The sequence below is a fragment of the Crocodylus porosus genome, unplaced genomic scaffold, assembly GCF_001723895.1.
Source record: "Crocodylus porosus isolate Cpor-Errol unplaced genomic scaffold, CroPor_comp1, whole genome shotgun sequence".
Taxonomy (NCBI): domain Eukaryota; kingdom Metazoa; phylum Chordata; order Crocodylia; family Crocodylidae; genus Crocodylus; species Crocodylus porosus.
The window spans coordinates 19,153,455-19,161,661 of NW_017728914.1; the positions used below are offsets into that span (position 1 = coordinate 19,153,455).

Here is an 8,207-nt window from a genome sequence, read left to right on the forward strand (position 1 = left end):
TCCAGCCTGAAACGGTCTTGCAGGAGTTTGTGACCATTCGACCTCGTCATCCCTTGGGACGCTCTGGTGAACAAACGTTCCCCCAGATCCTGGTGAACACCCCTGATAAACTTACAAGTAGCCATCAGATCACACCTGAGCCTGTGTTTTTCCAGGCTGAAGAGTCCCATAGCTCTCAGCCTGTCGTCGTAATGTCTGCATCCAGGCAGACACACAGCTCTCATTGCTCTTAGGCCCCACAGAAATGTCCTGCCCAATCCTCATGTGCAGTGAAAGCATTCACAACCAAGGTATTCATATTTTCCAATCAAAAATCCTGCTTTTTCCATCCAGTTACAGCTGAACCCATCTGGCGGGACTGCTTCCTCCATCTGTACATAAGGGGGTGGCTCCGAAGTGCCTTGCTGGCATGGTCAGCAGCACAAAACACCCTTTCCCCCCATCCCCAGGCAATTAGGGCTCACCCCATACTCCACTTTTCCAGAAGCGGGTACTGGCTCCATCCCAGCCTGCTGGACTTCAGCCCTGCTGCAACTTCAGCTCCATCTGCTATGAGATGGAAAGCTACTGAGCTGAGATTCCTGGCTCTGCCCAGCTTTGTTAGTGGGCAGTCTGAGGGGTTGAGAAGGAAAGCCAAGGCTCATTTCCTTTCTTCTAAGCAGGGTCAGTCACCCGCTTCCTTTCATGTGCATGCTTGTGATCTCCCTTGAGCTGTCTGACAGAGAAGGTCCCTGTCCTGCCTTGGCTTTACCTAGGAGGACTTTTTCATCCAACTCTCTAGCAGCAGCTTTACTAGCTCCTCCAGCTGCCCACCCCTGCACAGGGATAAAGAGCTGTGGGAATAATGAAGCAAATGTATTTGCCAAGGGACTAGTGAGCTGGGTGGGGGTTTCCTACTCAGCCCTGGAAGCTCTCAGGTGTGCAAGCCACCTTCTTGTGGCCTAGAAGAAGCCTGCTGTGCAGGGGAAGGCAGGGTACCTCAGGATGGCATGGCAGATATCAGCACCTCCAGGCCATGGCAAACTCCTTTCCCTACCCTTGCTGCTCCACGGGAACACTGACCTTTATGGAGCATCCTCTTTGGGCCCATCGGGAGCTGATCAGACAGAAGCACAGTGGCAAAAGAAAAGAGAGTTGAAGCATGTGGTGAGGACAGGTAGCCAGTGGGCAGAGCTTCTCACCACTGGGGCCAAAGGTTTCTCTGAACAAAGATACAACCCCAGATGAATGTCCATCCCACATCACAGTGGCTGGCTGCCACAAGACTGCTGCATGGGGTATGCATTTGTCCTGCGAAAGCCCTTGTGTAGGTCATCTCTGTTTCCCCTCTCTCTTCAGTCATGGTTGTGCTTGGTGGAACAGACCCAGACCCAAACGGGACATAATCCCACATTATCCCACCATCTCCAAACAGTATCGGCACTCTCCCTCCATTCACCCATAGCCAGAGACTCCTCCTACACATAAACCATGTAGGGGGGGAGATGGGGGAGGGGGAAGGAAAGACCCTGCAGAAGGCTTTATTTTCTGCACCATTTGGGGCAGATGTTCCAATTCAATGGCATTTTACAGGCATTGTAACCTGCATTGGGGAGAGGAAGAAAGACTGTCACCCTAAAGCTGGAGAGCACCTTCCTCAAGCAAAAGTCCCCCCGTTAGAAAGGAGCTGCTGGCAGGCAACCTGGAACCCCATGGCCTGCTTAAGAGAAAATCCTGAGTGCTGACCAAGTGCATCTGCCACTGCTGGGAATAGTTTATGTGATAGAAGCTGTCCCATGATACCCAGCACCTGTCCTGAGCTGGGGATAGTGAAGGAGTAGCTGGGTCCTCATGACTGAAACCATGACCCCAGCCCCCTTTGCTGTTTCAGTCCTGGCTTCCCAAGCAGGGAGCTCCTCCACGCCCGGCATCTGTTTCTCTTTCCTTCTCTTTGTATGTATTTTTGGCCAGGGCCTCCAATAGTGAAACAGCCCCAGAGTTCAGATTTCTAGCCTCTTGCTTCATTGTGAGCTATGACTCCAGTCCCTAGAGAAAGAGCCTTTCCTTCCTCTCCCCCCCACAGGTTACAATGCCTGTAAAATGCTGACAGATACCTTCTTTTCTCTGATGCCTTACGACGGGTGTTTGTACCTGAAAGCTTCCAATTAAAGAAATTTTTTTGCAAAAATCTTGTTGGTTTAATAAAAGATATCTCCTCTGTCCATGAGCCGGGATTGCTCTTGACAGATACCTCACGCCCTTAATGACCTCCACCACAAGTATACACACAGGGCTACATATTCATCGTGTAGTGCACTCTGCACACCCTACTAATACACACACATTGTACCAAACATAAATGCACATGAGACTATACTTCAACTCTGTGATACACTCTGCACACAATAGGAAAGCAAACATACTAACAGATGCACCCACTCTGCGAGGACGCATGCGGCCTGAAACAAATGCACACACATCCCAACACTTACACACCTGCACTGGTATTAACACAGCCTTAACTACTAATTAACAATTAAGCCATAAATCACACAACACGCCACCCAACATATATAATCTCCTCCCATCCCACATAACTCTTCTCAGTCTCCTTTCTAAAGAGAAGGAAGAGCTGGTGCTAGAAAGCCTGTAAGAAAGCGGGAGAGAGAATGTGGCAGGTTCTGCCTTATGCAGGCAGGGGTGGAGAGGGACATTTCCCTGCATCTCAGCTTTGGGGCTGTGCGCCAGTTTTGCAAGCTATGGTTAAAAAAATAAAAGTTTATTCATCTACAAACAACCCTCTTGACAAGACAAGAGGAAAATGCCACTCCGTCCAGGAGCGACTCAGAACTGCAGCCTGTCTAGACATAGTCTTCCTCTGAATTCCTGCCGATAACTGCTTGGGAAATCTTTGGCCGAGGTGCACGTGTGCCTGTGTGCATGTACTAGAAATGAGCTCACCTCTCAGCATCAAGCTGCAAAGGCGCTAACACCTGCTCTCTAGCACCTTTGGTTTTGAGCCAGAGTCTGCGGTCACATCCCAGTAAATCATGAGCAACTTCATAGACATGAGTGGAGCTATACCAGGACACAGTGGGTCTGTGTGAGAGCAGAATCAGGCTGCGGCTAGGAGCAGCGTGTCCACAGCTCAGACTGCTTACTTGAGACACTGTCTGGGGGAGTACGAAAAGCAGTAGAAAAGGTTACTGTCTTTTCCAGGGTGCTGCAGCTTGTGTTGCAACATGCAGAAAAGGGATCCATGACCTTTTGAAGGAGATGGGACTCATAAGCTGGTTCCCACACTGAGCAGCAAGGTATAAGGGGGTTTTGGAGTACAAACCATTGCGTCTCCAGCCTGCCCAAACACTTCACTGGAGTGCGACCCACCCTGCCAGCCCCCTGCCCAGTGTCCACCTCTAGCCTACGTTCCAGGTATAGTTTTTGCTCTTATAGTCAAAAGCTCAGACCCCAAGACTGCAAGGCAGGATTCTCTCAGGAGACACCTCAGAGGCACTCCTGTACCAGCCACTTCTCCCCCCTACCCCATGCCTCAGTTCTCTGACATGGGATGCTGCTGCTGGGAGGGCTAGTGGGAGGTACACTGGCTGAAAAAAACACTGACATTTGTTTTCTGTTGACAAAAAGAGCAGCTTAATCAAAACCATTCTGTGGAACCAAGATCACCAAAGTTTTCAAAGGAAAAAAGTAGGAACAAGTCAGGACAACTGCCTCACTTTTACCTCATTTTACCAATATGAAACGGGGTAGAAACGAGTCATTTTGACTCATGCTTCAGCTCATTTTATTTAGACCCTTCTAAGTTATTAACAGTGTTATGCACAAGTTCTCACTGCATGTGAACCATTGATGCTGTAACACCACAGAAAAGTTGAAACAAAACAAATCAAAGCAACAAAGTCAATATGAAAGGCCTGACCTAATGAGAAGGGCACAGTCTTATCACAATGGAATTATGCACCATTAGCAATGCACAATCTTTTGACAGCCTTGAACGGAGATTTTTTGTGCTTTTCATTTTATAGGATATTTGGAATTTTTGGCTCCTTGCCCCTGCTGGGAATGATTTTTGTTCTGATGCACTGGAATTTCCTGAGACATGATAAGCCCTTGTTGGGAGCCCTGGTGTGGGCTGGAGGTAAGCACGTCCTGGGACTGCTTTGGTCCTACTGGCTGACCTTTGGCCTGAGAAACTGTTACCCTCAATGGGAGATGAGGCAATGTTTACTGGGGTTTGCACTTGGTCTCTACCGGGTGCATGACCAGCTCTGGAATAAAACTGCGTTCAGCAGACTCCCCCAATCTGGGAGCGAGGGAAAGGGGCCAGGCATCTTTGGACAGAGTGAAACCCTTTGGATGCTCTGACCAGGGGACCAGCTGTGATCTGAGCAGTCCTGATTGTTATTCCAAGTCTGAGGGGCCCTGCTTCATGTGGGCAAGGTAGCAGAACAGTTTGCTGATACCCTCAGAGACTCAACACAGGTGTGCCAGCCATGATTGTATGGGCACCTCAACCCTGGTGGGGCAACATATTCAGATTCTGCAGCTGGAAATGCAGTGACCTTCATGGAGCAGCCTCTAGAGCACCGGGTGCATTGGTATTTGCTGACCCTTTGACCAGACATCCAAGTGGAGTCAAAGACCATTCAGGGACAGAGAGATGCCCCGAGTCTGGCAAGCCCATGGCACTCTCCCAAACTTGCCCCATGGCTTATCCTCACAGTCCCATACACAGCTCGCCCACCAGCTCCTGAAGGCTGGTGGGTGGGGACAGGCACACAGAGGTCTCACACCTGGGGCAACGCACTGCAGCTGCACTGAAGGCAATAGGATCCCTCTGGATCCATAGAGAAATGGTTCTGCCAGGACAGAGCTAGCCACTCCAGGAACAATGCCCCAAGGATACAGACTTTCTGCCCAGTCTCACACCCCCTGGCCATGGTCTCTTGTCAGACAGTTGCCTACTGAGTTGCTAGTATAAGGGGTTCAGCCATGGCTGCCTTCTTCCCCTGCTGTAATTCTGCTGACCAGCAGCTAGAGAGAGCAGGGACCATCCACTGGGGCCATTGACCAAGGAGCTGTGGAAGCCCCTGCACTTGGGAGAAAGCCAGGACCGCTGTCTGGGGAGGAAAGCAATGCAAGCAGCTGTGGAGGGTCAGGCTGGTGCATGGGGCCCATCAGCCTGTGAGCTGGGACCCTGTTATCTACATGCATTCAGTGGGGCACCAAGCAAGACCAAGCAAGTAGAGGCACAGGGGTCCTCCACAGTGTGACAGCAGCCCCCTTTCCTCAGAGGAGCTGCTCTCTGTGAAAACTGGCAGGTGTGTCACTGGCCCAAGCAACCTGGACCGGCGGAGCTCAGTCTATTGTCATTTTCCACTTGGGGAGGCACAGCGCCAAGCATGGCTGGGATTTCAACAGGCTCCTTATTTTCCAACCTGAAAAAAATGTAGGGCAAAAAGCTCTGAGGAGACGCATCCTGCCTCACAGCAAGCAGCCAGGGAAAGCTGCCTGCAGCCCCAGCCAGGGGGGCTGCCAGGCTCCATCTGACTTCTTCAGAGCTGCAATTCCCAGCAGCTGTTCCAATAAGAAGTGGGGGAAAGGGCCTTCCGCCCCAACGCTCAAGCTGCCGGTGCTCAGAGCTGCAGCGCAACCCTCCTCCCTCAGCCGTGAGAACCTCTCCCTTTGCCATAGGCTCTGCCATGCCTGGGGCTCTGTTCGCCCTGACCCCCTGGCACACTGCAGCAGGCTGCAGGATGGTGTGGCTAGTGCAGAACTACAAGGAGTGGGAGGCAGAGCCCAGCATCCATCCCCAGGGAGAGAGGGGCTGCCCTGCCCAATCCAGGTAACCCCTGGGCCGTGTTCTGTGGAAAGCAGCACCACCCAAGACTGGCAGCTGCACAGCAACCCTCCCTGCTGCCCACCGGCCGACGCAGGACAGCGGGCAGCCCACCGCCCACCCCACCCCACAATCCTTGGCTGTCATCCGAGTGGGCAGGGAGAGGCCGGCAGAGCCCCCATGGCTTGCTAGAAGAAGGATCCGTTATTATTTCCTCCCTACAACCTTTCCCTCCCTCCCAGCCTAGACTTTGGTTCCCCTTCTTGCCTCAGTCTGGGAGAAGTTTGTTGCACAAAAGATAAAACAGCAGCACAGAACAGCAAAACAGAAGCAGTCAGCCTAGGTGCTTTGCAGCATGTACCTGGGGACTGAGACAGCCTGGTATTCCCACGAGCAGAGAATTCAAGTATACGGGACAATTAGAGCTACTGGCTTTAGATCTGTAGCTGCCTTTCTACTTGTAGCTGTGCAGATGCTGCAAACCCGTGTCCATATATATTCACAGCTGAGCCAGTTGGAGACATGAGTACGCTAAAGTACACTTACACACGCACCCCCCCGCCTTGGTCTCAATGTGTACGTACCTGCATTGCATGGGGAGCAGAAGTATTCGCTCACACCTGTTGTATACTAGGCCCCATGGGGGCGTGGAGGGGGGGCTGTCACCTCATCTCTTCAAAATATAGCCTGCCACTGGGGCCCCGGAGCTGCCAGGCTCGGTTTTTTAAGTAGCTGGCATGGGGGTCCTTGGCGAAAACTCCTTCCACGCTGCTCAGAATCTGGAAAACCTTTTTCTTTTACCTTATATGAGCTGAAAAAGGAGGCCAGGCTGCCGACGGCCACATCTGTCAGGGGCGCCGAGGGGAGCCATTGGCTGCAGCCCCATCACGTGGGCCAGCTGCCTTGACCTGCGACAGTTCAGCTGCGTGTTGGTTTTACCCCCTAAGGAAGGAGCGCTTGACAATTTTCATATTTCTTCTAAATTTGGAGATTTCAGACAATGCTGGGAGGCTTGGCTCAGGATGCCAGAGGCCCATGTGGAAGTCATTAAGTCTGAGAGGGAGAGCAAGAGAGAGAAAAAGAGAGAGAAGGAGGGGTGGTGGGGAAAGGGGGGAGGAGAGGGAGAGAGGCCTGTGGCCGTTGCCAGCTAATGCCTGGGAACATAAATGAACTCACTCAGAGAAAGTTGTTTGTAATAACTGACTTCCTCTCCAGCCCTGCTGCCCCATATGGGAAAGCAGAAGAGCCCTGAGAACTGTGCGCTGGAAGGAATAAATTTTACCTTGCCGGTGACATGATCACAGGAGGGAAAAACACTCCTTGGGAAGAAACGAGGGGAAAGATTCCCTAATTCGATTTAGGGGTCGTGCTAGGCCGGTACCTTATGGCAGGCTGCAGCCCATCCTGCAAGGTACAAGGGGAAGAGGGCTGTCCCTGGCCTGTTGTTAAGGTGTCTTGCGATTCCCATTACCTTGAAAAGCTCCATTTGTCCAAGCTGGAAAGGGCGTTAGGGCATGTGAACATCAGGGCACAGGAGAAATAGGTTGACCTGTTCTCAGCGTGTGCATATGCCTGTGCACACCCGCGCGTGCATGTGGTTTCCCATCAGAATACCAAGGGTGGAGCAGGGTCCAGAATCCTCAATTTCCTGTCCAAAAAGGCTGCATCGTCCCTCCTAGCCATGTGGGTCCTTGAGGAGGTCTAGACCCTCAACATCATGCCAGCCACAAGCAGGTTGGGCCAAGCTGCTCTCTCAGTGCTCCAGCCAGCCAGCCAGTGCAGGAAGGTTCCTCCTAACACCCCTGCAATGGCTGCGGCCCACATAGCCTGGCTCTGGTCTTTCAGAAACTCCGGAACAAAGTGGACTGTTGTGAGGGGAGCCTATGTCCCAGAAAGAAAGATGGGGCTGGCAGTCATGGGGACACAGTGGGGGACTCCTTTGCTCTTGGAAGTATTCACCCAGTCAGTGCTCAGTCCCAACCCCACAAGGCCACGCTTGCTGAGCCTCGCCAGCACACAGACGTGTAAGCGAGTCCATGTATGGCATGCGCTGCTCGCAGAGAGCAATTTCAATTAGCAACCGGTCAACAACTCATGAAAAAAACATTCAGCTTAGAAACAACCCCACACCCATGAGTCCTGCATTCCCATTCCCCTTGCTCTCCCCATTACTAGGGCATCTGCAGGTCACAGTCTCTTGCATGGAGGGAAGGGGGAGTGAGGGGGAAGGAGAATCATTTGCTTTGGATGCTCATTCCCCCTCCTGCCCCAAACTCCTGAAAGCTATAATCCTATCTGCATCAGCAGAATGGTCACCTCAGCAATTAGATGCAGCCGAGGATCATGACTCCAAATGAGCAATAAGTAGCGA

At 52.0% G+C, this 8,207-nt stretch overlaps 1 long non-coding RNA gene across 1 annotated transcript in view; it reads right to left on the bottom strand.

Moving 5' to 3' along the window:
- Window positions 1-6,632, bottom strand: part of LOC109309997 — a 17,680-nt gene extending 11,048 nt beyond the window's left edge. The window contains exon 1 of the long non-coding RNA XR_002101109.1: window positions 6,421-6,632. This is a non-coding gene — a long non-coding RNA (uncharacterized LOC109309997). The remainder of the gene's footprint in view (window positions 1-6,420) is intronic.
- Between the last annotated feature and the right edge of the window lie 1,575 nt (window positions 6,633-8,207).